The sequence below is a fragment of the Canis lupus genome, chromosome 6 (assembly GCF_011100685.1).
Source record: "Canis lupus familiaris isolate Mischka breed German Shepherd chromosome 6, alternate assembly UU_Cfam_GSD_1.0, whole genome shotgun sequence".
NCBI classification, from domain to species: Eukaryota; Metazoa; Chordata; class Mammalia; order Carnivora; family Canidae; genus Canis; species Canis lupus.
Window position 1 is genome coordinate 71,205,646 of NC_049227.1, and position 13,690 is coordinate 71,219,335.

General features: G+C 39.9%; 1 pseudogene; it reads left to right on the plus strand.

Annotated features, from left to right (window-relative positions):
* The first annotated feature begins 2,082 nt into the window (after positions 1-2,082).
* Positions 2,083-11,755, plus strand: LOC102154819 (annotated as a pseudogene).
* The last annotated feature ends 1,935 nt before the right edge of the window (positions 11,756-13,690 follow it).

Below are 13,690 nucleotides of genomic sequence, written 5' to 3' on the forward strand. Positions count from 1 at the left end.
TTTCCTCTTCAGTCTTTCAGGAACATGGTATACACTTCCAAACTATAGTCAGGGCTTTCTTTAGCTTTCTCATCCCTCTGCTTCTTTTTCTTTGGTTGGAATTCCTATAATTCCCATATTAGGCTTTTCATAGATCTTTCCTCAAAGTCAGTTCTCTTATCCATCACGATTTCTATCTCTTTGGAAGTTGGCTCTGTGTCTTGATAAATTTAATCTTTCAGACCAATACACAGCTTTTAACTGGGATAATGTTCTTCCTTCATCTACTGAAAGTTTTTATTTATAAGCCATGTTTTAGTTTCAGATAGTCTGTTTTGTGCTCTCCTTATATATTTAGAATGTTCTTTTCGTTGTTTTATTCCTGTTATCCTTTATCTTCTCCAGCAACTATATTTCAATGGCAGTTCATTCCAAGAGTCATGCTCAGTCTTTTTCTCTCTACCTGGGCTCTTGGTGTGCCTTATTTTCCCAGTCTGCGTATTAGGCCTCAGATGCAGCTGCTGGGGCACATTATATGGCCAAAGGTCTGAAAATAGAAAAAGATACACTGGCCTCTGCTTTTTTGAGTGCAGTAGGTAGGCAGTCAATCTCCATTGATCGTCTCTGCAACCAATTTCCTCCCATTTGCTCATTCTTTGAAATAGAGAATATTCAGCCCATCTGTTCAGCTATTCCTCAACTCTTTGAGATCCATAGTGAAACTATGGAACCTGGTATCAATTCTCCCCTGAGTCTGACCCAGAGGGAAGATATTTCTGCACCAGCTATCCCCAATAACTGCATGCCTACCCTCAGAGCATTCTTCTGGAAAGCCCTCAACCACCGAGCTCAGAAATAGAGACTGGAGTTGAGAATAGAGTTGGAATAAGGCTATATTGAAACCACCATCTTCCCAGAGTCCCCTCTGTGTGTGTCAGGGAGTATATGTTTTATGTTTGTGGGTATGTGTTTTAACTAGCATTTATTGCATACTTACTAGGTATTGTGGGTCAAATAGTATTCTTCCAAAATTCATGTCTACCTGGAACCTGTGAATGTGACTTTATTTGGAAATAGGATCTTTGCAGATGTAATTAGTTAAATTTAGGTGAGGTCATACTGGATTAAAGTGAAACCTAAATGCATCTACTGGTATCTTTATCAGAAGACCAGGTGAAGATGCAGAGAGACACATGAGGAAAACAACATATAATGACAGAGATAGGGATTGAAGTGATGAGCCTACAAGCCAAGCAACACCAAGGATTACCAGCAATCACCAGGTGCTAAGAGGCAAGGAATAATTCAGAGGGAGCATAGCCATGCCAACACATTAATTTATGATTTCTAGCCTCTAGAACTGTGATAGAATAAATTTCTGTTGTTTTAAGCCAGGTGGTTTGTGGTAATTTGTTACAGTAACCGTAGGCAACTAAAACTCTAGGTTTCAGGTGCAATGTGAAGAACTTTAACCTCACGGTCTCATTTAATTCTCATTTCAGTCCTATGAAGTAATGCTATTATTAATATTCCCATTATATTGACTAGGAAACCAAGGCATCAAGAATTTAAACCTCTTTCCCATAATCAAACCATCAAAGTTGTGGAACCTAGACTCAAACCGAAGCAGGCTAGTTCTTAATCACTGCTCTCTATAATCTCCCATCACCTTAGGAATTTAAACATCCTTCATATGGTTGTTACTACAGGCAAAAATATACGAAATATAGCTTGTTTTCCAGTTGGGAGGATCTGGCTCCATGGCATGAGAGAATCTGCAGTGGGCACCTTTCCACACCAGGGGGAAGAAAGCCCAGTGCGCGTGATCAGGAAAGTGACTCAGCGGCCCCTTCCTTCATCCAGTGTGAGACAGTGACAAGGGGAGCTACTAGCATCTGATCATGCTCAGGATCTGACCACTGCGTGCTAGAAACATTTCTTCTGATATGTGTTTTCATTGTTTCTACTACATTAAAAGGTTTCTCTTTTCTCCCCCGCTCTGCCCCACCATGATGTAGTAGTTACTTGGCAAAGCTAGAAAAACTAAACTGTGTGGCAATTGTGTGTCACAATTGCTGAGATAATGCAGTTTCTCTGGGCTACCCACGTGACAACAATGCACCCTCACAGATTGGTACTTTCTTTTCTGCTCCCATAATGCCCCGTGCCTTTTGCTACTACTGCATCATCTTCACTGTGTATTACTTTTCTGTTTATCTGTGTCCCTGATAAGAAGGTAAGTTCCTTGGTGGGGGTCAAGATGATGTTTACTCATGACTATCCCCAGCACATGCACAAATGGCTAGTAGTGGTATATTATCTTATACTCTTTCGTAATTGCTTCTTTAGAAGATGGTTCCTTTCCTCAGGTACTTTATACCTTGAATGGAGAATTTTGATTTAGTTGGGCTCATGTAAAGTAAGGGGCATGGGTTGCCTGAGAGGGTAGAGGAAGGCATTCTGAATGGAGACAACAGCACTGCCACATTGTACAGAGACAGAATGAGGAGAGCACTAGTAGGAATCACGTAAGGAGGGCGCGTGGATGGCTCAGTCAAGTTAGGCATCTGCCTTCAGCTCAGGTCATGATCCCAAGGTCCTGGGATCGAGTCCCAATTTGGGAATCCCTGCTCAGCAGGGAGCCTGCTCTTCCCCTCTGCTCCCTCTGCTTGTGCACTCTCTTTCAGTCAAATAAATAAATAAAATCTTTTTTTTTAAGTAATCAGATAAGGGAGATTAGCACAGTGATTAGTGTGGCTGGAATTAGAGCCCACATTAGAGAGAAGATGAGAAAACAGCAAGGTTGCCCTTAATATCTAGGAAAGCAGAGAGAGCCTATTCTCTACATATTCTGATTTCAGCAACTTCAGCAAGGTCCCTCTGTTTATAGTAAATGCCTCCTCAATCGCATTGATGCTTAAAATTAAAGCTTTTTAAGTTATGAAGCTTGTTAAATTCTAAAGAGGATGGGCAAAAAGAGCACAATAATTCTTACAAATCCTTGTATCTTAATGGCTGTGAGTTTATCACATCCTTTGCTGAGAACACAAAATGTGGAGATGAAAGAACATGAGGATTTTGGATGGAAGACAGGAGGCCCCATGGCAGAAGAAAAAGAAGAAGAAAATATACAACTAATTTCAATTTTGCTTGGAGTTTTGCCCTAGAAATGAGGTGAAGGGTCTGGGGGGACAAAGTCTTCAAAAACCATTTATTCCCTAGAAGGCTATATTTTATTTACACATTGCAAAATCTGGTTTATTACTTCATTAGAGCTCCCTTTACCATCATTCCCCACACCCTAGGAAAAGAAAGAGGCAAATTCCCCAGTGCCTGAGTCACTGAAAGTGAATAAGTATTTTATTTTTATCCCATAGAATAAAGCAAGGAAGTACATTTAAGTGATTTCTACTTTTCCCCAGCTGCTTTGATCTTACATTAGATTTGCTAGGAGGCCTTTTAGAAAAAGGCACTTCAAGGACAAACAAGTTCAAATCTGATTATTATTTCTTTTGACAATACTTATTAAAAACTGGAAAGACAGAGATGTTGTCAATTTCTCATTTTGGTTGACCTTGCCATTTTCTAATGACATCAGCAGGAATAAGGTATATTTCTGCCAAAGGTAATGTTATTTTTTGCAAGAGGATATGTTGGAGAAATTAACTATCTAGTGACTCACAATTTTTTATCTTTATATCACAAAACCAAGGAAAAGAATAGAGAAAAATATTGGTCAAATATATCTTCACTTAACGTACATTCTGGCACTTTTACAACCAAGTATTCTGAGGACAAAGGTTTGTTCATATTATAATCCGTTTAATACTACTACTACTACTACTACTACCACCAATACTAATACTGTTAGTTATATATAATGAATCTACATGCTAATCACAGTGATAAGTGCTTTTATATTCATTTTTTTAAATTTAATTCTCACAAAAACCAAGGTCTGTCTAAATTTCAAATCTTGTCCTCTTTTTTAAATACCTTCCTTAGGCCAGTCAGACCTCAGTAAATGATATAATGAAATTGAGAAAGAATGGGTCTGAATCTCTGCCATTGATCAGTTGTGTGCGACAAGGAAGTTACCTCACCTCTCTCTTTTGCCTCATCTAAATAGCAGGATAGACATGGAAACTACTACTACATAAGTGTGATGGTTAATTTTATATGTCAACTTGACTGGACCACTGGTGCTCAGATATTTGGTCAAACATTATTGTGGGTGTGTCTGTGATGTTGTTTTTGGAAGAGGTCAACCTTCTAATCAGTAGACTGAGTAAAGCAGATGGCCCACCCTAACATGATGGGCTTTGTCCAACCAGTTGAAAGCCTGAATAGAACAAAAAATCTTGACCTTCTCCCAGGTAGGAAAGAACTCCTCCTGCCAGACTGCCTTTGAACTAGGATATCAGCTTCTTTCCTGCCTTCAGATTCATACCAACACATCAGTTTTCCTGGGTTGACAGCCTGCCAACTCACTCTGCAGATATTGGGACTTGTCAGCCTCCATAATCATGTAAGTTAATTCCTTATGTGTATAAGGTTGGTTATGTTATTGGTTCTGTTTCTCTGGAGAGCCCTAATACAAGAGGGTAGTAAGATCTAAATGTGGCAATGAAATAAAGTATTTAACTAAGTATAGTGCCCAGCACATAGTAGCACAAACCACTATGCAACTGCCTCTCTCATAACAGTCATACTACATAAATTGGTTCAGCCTCTTTATAAAGAGAAAATACTCCAGGATCCATTCTCCCAGACTCAAAACATAGAATGAATATGATAGCATTGATCATCTTTGTTTATCATTCATTTCATGTGCCTTTGTTGGTTATTTGTTTTAAAGAAACTATAGATTAGCTAATTTTAAGCTCTATCTTGGGTTAATTTTTAAATCAATGCTGTCAAAGTTGGCTTATTACAGTGTTGGGAATTTAGCAGCCAACTACTTCTTTTTCTTGACTTTGCTCATATACAGATATTTTAGGCCCTTTATCTTTTAAAGCTGAATTATTTTGAAAGAGAGAGAGTCTTTGAGACAAATAGCAGTTCAATAAATAAACTATTCAATCATACAGTGATACTAAGCTATATCATATGATGACAGGATAATTACTGTCTATAAAATATTATTGGGAGGGGGATCCCTGGGTGGCTCAGCAATTTAGTGCCTGCCTTCAGCCCAGGGCATGATCCTGGAGTCCCGGGATCAAGTCCTGCATCAGGCTCCCTGCATGGAGTCTGCTTCTCCCTCTGCCTGTGTCTCCTCCTCTCTCTGTGTCTCTCATGAATAAATAAAATCTTTTAAAAAATAAAATAAAAATAAAACATTATTGGGAAAGGTATGCAATCAGAGCACACAGACAGAACATGATATAAGTAGTTTTAACTGACCTGTTCCCAAACTGAATCTTCCAAGAAAAAACAGAATAGTAGATAGAGGGGTCCTCACAAGAGCAATGAACAATTCGGGCATGGTTAAGTTTACTTCAGAAACTCAGTTCAGTTCATTTTGTATTCCACACTTATTTTGTGCCAGGCACTGTGCTTGGCATGGGACATATAAAGGAGAGATATGCCTTCCACCCTCAAGGAGATCACTATCTAAGCTCCATTCAATGTGGAATCTAGAGTGTAATGAAGATACGCAGAAGTAGTCTGCTCAGCTTGGAATATAAGGAAAACATGGGAAACAACATGGTCATGGTGGTAGAAAAGGAGAAGAGAAAGAAAGAGGGGTCTTAGGGAGAAGAAAAACACTGAAAAAAATTGCCTATTGATAAAAACAACATGATGTGTGGTAAGCAAATAGATGCTTCTTATGACTCAAAGAGAGTACAGGTGGAGGAACGGTACAGATACAGTAGATGGTGCTTAGAGTAGGGAAGTTCTTCAGTGTCATGCCCAGGAATTTAGATCAGTCACATAACTCACTCATATTAATCCCATATGATGGTATAAAATATTCTGATTAATACCTCATTGCCAAGAACACGATGCCTCCTTCACCTTTCAAGTTCACTAGTCTGTTAGTGCTAGACTACCCAGCACGTGATTTACTATATTGAGTCTTCTGGCAGAAACTATTAGATATTAATACCTCCTTTATCATATGTATAAATAGAGCTAGAAATGGAGAGAGGGAGAAAATAGAGTTGGGGAAGGAATTACAGTTATATACTTGGTCTGTTCTCCATTTTACCTTTTTCCTAAGGATGAAGAAGGGTGTGGAAAAGGTGATATTCCATCTACTTCTCTCTTTCACCCTGAAAAAAGCTGGAAATCCCAGAAGAACCATCAGTCAGGGTGTGAGGATCACTCAGGGTCATTAGGAAAGGGCCTGTTTCCTGCCTGGAGTAGCTGAGCACTGGCTTGTTATAGAGCTGATGCAAAGCATTCAGCATATTCTGTGGCTCCAAAAAGGAGAAACAGAGGTTTCCTGGCTCTTTTGTGCTAAGGATTTGGAGATGAGTTAAGAGAAATATCATTCTGGGGGCATCTGGGTGGCTCAGTGGTTGAGCATCTGCTTTCTTTCAGCTCAGGTCTTTCTATTTCCTTTCCCTTTTCTCATCTAGTGACTTGGGTTTCTGAATTGCAACCAGGCGTCATGATTAAATGGAAATAGCTATGTGGAAATGGGATGTTGCAAATGACAGACCCTCAGTGTAGGATTGGCTCAGTCAAGGAGTGCTGTGGGCTGCAGGGTCCCCCCTCGACCCCAGCTTGAAAGTAGATATTCTCTACAATGCAGTAGGAAGGCTGCTGTTTAAACTTTCTGGTTAAACTGTGACCTATTGTATCTCAGGATCTCAAACATGCCACCTGAGGCTTGTTTTGGCCATTGCCACTAGCTAGTAGGCATTTGGAGCTGGGGTTTCTTCTGTAGGTCAGGGCAGATACCACTCAAAACAGCCCCTGGAGGGATGCCTGCATGGCTCAGTGGTTGAGCATCTGCCTTCAGCTCAGGGTGTGATCCCAGAAGCCCAGGACCGAGTCCCATATCAGGTTTCCCACAGGGAGCCTGCTTCTCCTTCTGCCTGTGTCTCTGCCCCTCTCCCCTAAAAAAGGGGGGGATTTTTAAAATTTATTATAGTGGCAACAAATTTGGAGTATTTTTCTATTCTATAAATGTATTTGGCATTATGCTTTTACATGGTACTTATTTTAATAATTCTGTTTCATTGGGAAATGCAGTGGACCATTTCTGAGGTGACAGGAATGAATGAAGGATTTCATTGAGGAATGAAATCTCAGCCTAGGGCATATGGTGGCTTTGGGATAAACTTCATCTACAAGTTAATCCATCTCAGAAACCTGTAGGGGCAACATTGAGAGACATTCATAAAGGAACTTGGGGCCCAGACTCCCCTTATATTAGCTCTCAATTGTTGTTGCTAAAGAAGTCCCACAAAGGAATGAATGGGGCTTGCCTAAATGTGCTGCTAATCTTTCCCCCATGAGAGCCATGGCCACACTCTAGATTGACCACAAGTGTGTTAAGTCAACTAGATTAATAGGATAAAAAAAATGAAAAAATAAGGAAATGTTAATCTTACCCCCCAACCTTCTGCCCCTTCTTACACTACGAAAGAAGAGAGATCTGCTGCCATGATCTGGTCAGTTTTAAGGGCATTATATTGGCCGGCCACTATACTACTGGGTAGCCACTTTGCTAATTAAATATTATATGATATATACGTTGGGTCTTTTCTATCAGAGGCCTGGAATAATAAGAAAACTATGGCTGCCCTAAGAATCCCCCATCATCTTTCTCTTTTTCCATATTTTCTCTTTAACACAGTAGCAACCGTGGAGCTATTACCCTATTTGGAAAAAGCTGAGGCAAGCAACTCTAGGTATTAAAGGAAATCTTTGTCTGTCTGCTCTCCCTGCTTCCCTTTCTCTTCTCTTATGGGTGCTCCTTCCACTTTTTTTCTCCCTGAAGTAGTTTTAGAGTGGAATTAAATCTAAGAGCTTTTTGGTCTGCTTTTATATTATGTAATTCAGACCCATCTAGCTTCAGTTAAAATTTTTTCCCCTATATATGAGGTTTGGGGTCAAACTCCATCTTTGCCTTTTTTCATCTTCACTTCTTTTTTTGTTTTTAAGGATTTTATTATTCATGAGAGACACACAGAGAGAGGCAGAGACACAGGCAGAGGGAGAAGCAGGCTCCACACAGGAAGCCTGATGAGGGACTCAATCCCGGGACTCCAGGATCACACCCTAAGCCAAAGACAGACACTTAACTGCTGAGCCACCCAGGCATCCCTTCATCTTCATTTCTCTCTCTCTCTCTCTCTCTCTCTCTCTCTCTGTGTGTGTGTGTGTGTGTGTGTGTGTACATTCCCTTGGGGATCATTTTGCAAGAGTCACTGGTCAAGAGCAGAATTCAGATTATGGTGGTTTTTGTCTACAAATTCTTTGACTCTTCCTTTCAAAGGGTGGAGCCTAATTCACCTCCCTTTGATTGTCTACGGTGAATTGTTTGTAATGTATAGAATGTGGCAGAAGTAAAAGATTGTGATTTCTGACACTGAATCATAAAGGCATTGTCACTTCCACCTTGCTTTCCTAGATTGCCCACCCTGGGATGAGATTGGATGTCATGTCATGAGGACAGTCATGCAGTTTGTGAACAGGCTCACACTGTAAGGAGTGGAAGCCTCCAACAAAGCAACCGGCATCAAGTCACCGGCCCCATGAATGAGCCACTTAGAAACATATTCTGCAGCCCCAGTCGAGCCTTCATGTGAACATAGCTCTGGTCAACATCTTGCCAGCAGCCTCCTGAGAAACCCTGAGCCAGAACTGCCTAGTTAAGCCACTGCTGAGTTCCTGACCTGCAGAAATTTAAAAATAATAAATGCTTATTTTTGTCTACAGCTAGTACATATTGGGCAATTTGTTATATAGCAATAGATAACTAACAGTGATTTCAGTACTAGAAGTGATATGATACTGTAATAAAAACCTAAAATGTGGAAGAAATTTTGGAACCAAGAATCAGGAAGAAGTTGAATGGCCTTTGAAGACAGGATTAGCAGAATCTCAATGGCCTTTGAGGAGGTTACTAGTAAGGGCTCAAAGGAAAGTAAGAAACATGTTATTGGAGGCTAGAGGACAGGGAATCCTTGTTATGTGGTGGCAGAAAGTTTACCAGACACTGTTACATGCAGTTACATGGAAAGTAGAAAATGTGCCAATGAACTGGATTATCTAGCTAAGACTAGATATCTCCAGAAGTAGTTTTGAGGGGGCCACCTGTTCTTTTTTCTGATTGATTATAACCAAATATGAGAGAAGAGAAGTAAACTCAGAAAAGGACTGTTAAACACAAAGGAACCAGGCAGGACTTGCTGGTTTTGAAAATTCCCAACCTCTCCAGATGGTGAACTATACTAAAATTAAAGAAATGTCCCTAGTTATACAGCAAACCCAGGACACTCAGAAAAATTGGTAAAGAAAAACTGGTAAAGCTGAGGGAATGGATATAAAAGCCTTTTACTGAACCTCAAAAAGAAGTCGGGAGTTGCTTCAGAGAACCTTATAGTTAGCAAATGAGGCTTCTAAGAAGCTTGAGATCTGTTCTCTCAGCAGTCTCAGCAGAAGCCTAAGTAAAAATGGGCATATCTCAAACATTCAGAGGCATGACTTTTGTCAAAAGGATGAACCCTCAACAAGAATCACAGGAGACCCACAAATTTTACAGAGAATTATATGGCAGGAAATACCACCAGCATGGACTAAAAGGAACAACATAGTACAAAATCAAAAGAGATCTTTGGGTTCCCAAACTTCTTGCAGGAAACAGGCTTATAAGACTACTCAACTACAAGTGTGGGCTACCTTTCACGGAAAGGGAAGATGACTCTGAAGGTGAAACCAAGAGACCAGAATGCAGGCCAAGAGGTGTGGAGAATGATTCTTAGGCCTTGATTCCCAAGGGAATACCAACTAGTGCTATTCTATAAAATGGAATTTCTATGGACCTGTGGCTCCTTATAAACCTCCTGTTTTCCCTCTTTCTGAACGAGAGTATTTATAGCACTTATTCTATGCCTGCCCCATCACTGTGTGTTCAGCATTTGTGGGGCAAATAACTTGTTTCTTTGGTTCATAGGTCTTCAGGTCAAGAACAACAATATTTGAGGAATAACACCAGAGGAGCCTCATCTCTACCTAGGTATAATATAGATGGTGAGATCCTAGACTTTAAGCTGATGCTGTAAATTATGAGTCTTTGTGGAGAAGATCTGGGAGCAAATGAGTATATGTTGCAGCTAAAAAGAATGTAACCGATTTTTGGCTGGAGGGCAGAGTACAGTGGTTTAAAAACATTCCTACAATCTGGGCAGAGGCCACTATGCTCCCCCCACGTCTCAGTGACTCGCCACCATGGGCAGCACCTTAGCCAAGATCACAGAGACTGAACCCAAGATGGCTCAGACTCAAAAGAACAAGGCCACAGCACATCACCCAGAGCTGTTCAAGGCTCACTTTGCTAAGCTACATAGAGAACTCATTACCCCAAAAGGTGGTGGTGGTGGTAGGCCAGGAGAAGGTTTTGATGTGACCAAGACAGGTGATGATTGAATTGGGTTTGTGAGTTTTCCATCAGTGGGGAAGTCAACACTGCTTAATAACCTGGCAGGGGTATATTCTGAGGTGGCAGCCTATGAGTTCACTAATCTGACCACTGTGCCTGGTGTCATCAGATACAAAGATGCCAAGATCCAGCTCTTGGGTCTTCCAGGTATCACTGAGGGTGTCAAAGATGGGAAAGGTAGAGACCATCAAATCATTGCAGAGGCCTGAACATGTGACTTGATCCTGATTGTTCTGGATGTCCTGAAACCATTGGGATGTAAAAACGTGAGTGAAAATGATCTAGAAGTCTTTGGCATTCGCTTGAACAGCAAACCCCGCACCATTGGCTTTAAGAAGAACAAGGAAAAATGAGGCATCAATCTTACAGCCACTTGCCTCAGAGTGCACTGGATGCTGAGACCATTAAAAGCATTCTGGTTGAATACAAAATTCACAAAGCTGATGTGACTTTGTGTAGTGATGCCACAGCAGACGACCTCATCAACATGATAGAAGGAAATAGAGTTTATAACCCCTGAATCTATGTGTTGAATAAGATTGATCGGATTTCCATTAAGGAATTGGATATCATGTATAAGGTACCTTACTGTGTACCCATTTCTACCCATCACCACTGGAATTTTGATGACCTATTGGAAAAGATCTGGAACTATCTGAAACTAGTGAAGCCAAGCACTCTACTCCAAACCCCTTCCGTCTCTGGCAGCCAGGATTCAGGGGAAGGAGATGGAGGCACTCAAATTGGAACTTAACCTGGTGTCACCTTATAAAATTCAACTGCATAAAGGACCTAGTATGCCAGCCAGCTGTGTGCAATAAATAAATAAAAATATGTCTGCAACTATTCAATACTTCTCTCTTCAACATGTGGAGCCTGATTCCCCTCCCTGGACATGTGGGTTGGACTTAGTGACTTACTCAATGTGGGGCTCAAACTCATGACCCTGAGATCAAGAGTCACCTGCTCCCCTGACTGAGCCAGCCATGCACCCCTAGTGACTCACTTCTAATCGATAGTATATGGAAGAGATAAAGTGGACTTCCACTACCTACCCTAATTTGTTACACAGCAATAGATAAATCCCCTTCCAAAGTAGTGTCATAATATTATTCCTAAATATTTTCTAAATAAAAATCAGAATCTTCTGTTGAAGCAGGAGAGTGAGATTCTTGTGGACAAAGGAGAGTGAGTAAAGCAATGGAATTTTTATTAAGTGAGGTTATAGAGAAAGCTCTCAGGACTGAGAGGGGTCCGGACAAGGTTGCTTCTGGGGCTTGTAGGGTTGCTTTTATTGAAAGCCAACCAGGAAATCTAAATCCTTTTAACATCTTGAGTAAAGACTAATGATAACATCTTTAATGGCCCATTTCCCTCTTAGGGTTTGGTAATTCTCCATTGGTCACAGGCAGCTGTTATAACAGGATCCCACCTCTGACACCTAGGGCAGTATGTTCTGTTTATCTCTGGTTTCCTTTCATCTCCACATTTTGGGGATTTTTGTGAGGCTGATCTCATAGCCCCCTAGCTATTTCCCCCTTCCTAACCCTACCTGTCCCTTATTTGGTATTACTGAAAGTACTTTGCATTAAATAGTCTTCCTTCATTTGAGGCAACTCACGAATGATCCCTTCTTTGTAAATACTTCATTTCCCCTCTCCATATCCACAATTTCATTATTTTTATTTATTATTCATTATTCAGAGATACAGAGAGAGAGGCAGAAACACAGGCAGAGGGAGAAGCAGGCTCCATGCAGGGAGCCCGATGTGGCACTCTGTCTCAGGACTCCAGGATCAGGCCCTGCGCAGAAGGCAGATGCTCAACTGCTGAGCCACCCAAGCATCCCTTCACAATTTTATTATTGAGGTTGTTTCTACATCATCTGCTGGAATAATATGACGACTTCTTGAGAATAGGAACCATTTCTATATGACCGTGATACCTTGCATTTAGGAGATGACTAACATTGTTTCTTATCTGAATAAATGAAATCCAAAACAGATATTATACATTTTTAAAATTTAAGTTAATAACAGAAGAGTGACTTTCACCTAATAGGTACGTAAGTATTGGTTGTGTGATTGACCGATAGATGGAATATGATTTACAGCAAAAAATGTTATAAAGAGAAAAGAATGTAAAAATAGACAGGTTTGTTCAACTGGGTAGAACTAGCCCTGAAGCCAAGAATTCAATCAGAATAAAAAAAAAAAAATTAGCAAGATGTTACTGAATATCTCCAAAAAGACAGGATACCATAACATAGAAGGAATGAGGATAACAGAGAAAATGAGTAAAATATATGGCTGAAAAGAATTCAAAGAAAAATGAATTCTCTTTTTTTCTTTTCATTTCTAATATTATTTTTTTAAAAATACTAATCATATCTTTCTTAGTTAAAAAAAAAAACAGAAAAATATAATATGGTTTTTAGGTAGAAGAAAGAAAATTTTCCCTAAAAGAAGCTGTTTACTCCTTAATAAATTAAAAAATATAAATAATCCTTTACATTTGGATGGTGCTTTATAAATCACATGGGATTTTCACATGTTATCTAATTTATCTTTGGCAACAACCCTGTGAAATAGGCATTGTAGGATTTTTTTTCATTTGCAGATAAAGCAATTAAAATTTAGAGAGGCTAAAGTATTTGCTCAAGGTCACACATAAGGTAAGTAGCAGAGCAAGTACTTACACCTAAGTTTAGTGACTCCAAATCCAGTGTTTTCTCACTATATCACAATGAAAAACTGAGTTAAATACATGGGAAAGTCAATTCAGTTTATCAGTGAATGAATGATCTGCAAGGACAGCAATATATCCTAGCAAACCATAGCCATAAAAGCTCCATCTGGAACAAATTGCCCAATTCCAGAAATATAGGCCACATAAAAATCATACCTTACCTGAAATTAGAAGAGAAAACTCCCAACACTGCTGAATAATAGCCTAGCCTCACAGGGTTGCTTCTTTGACTTTACAAAAAGCTGTACATTCATTCATCATTATTGTGTTGACTCACATTCTCATCTAACAAATGATGGCATGGCTGTGGACATCAAAAGGGAAAAAAAAGTTATTCTTTAA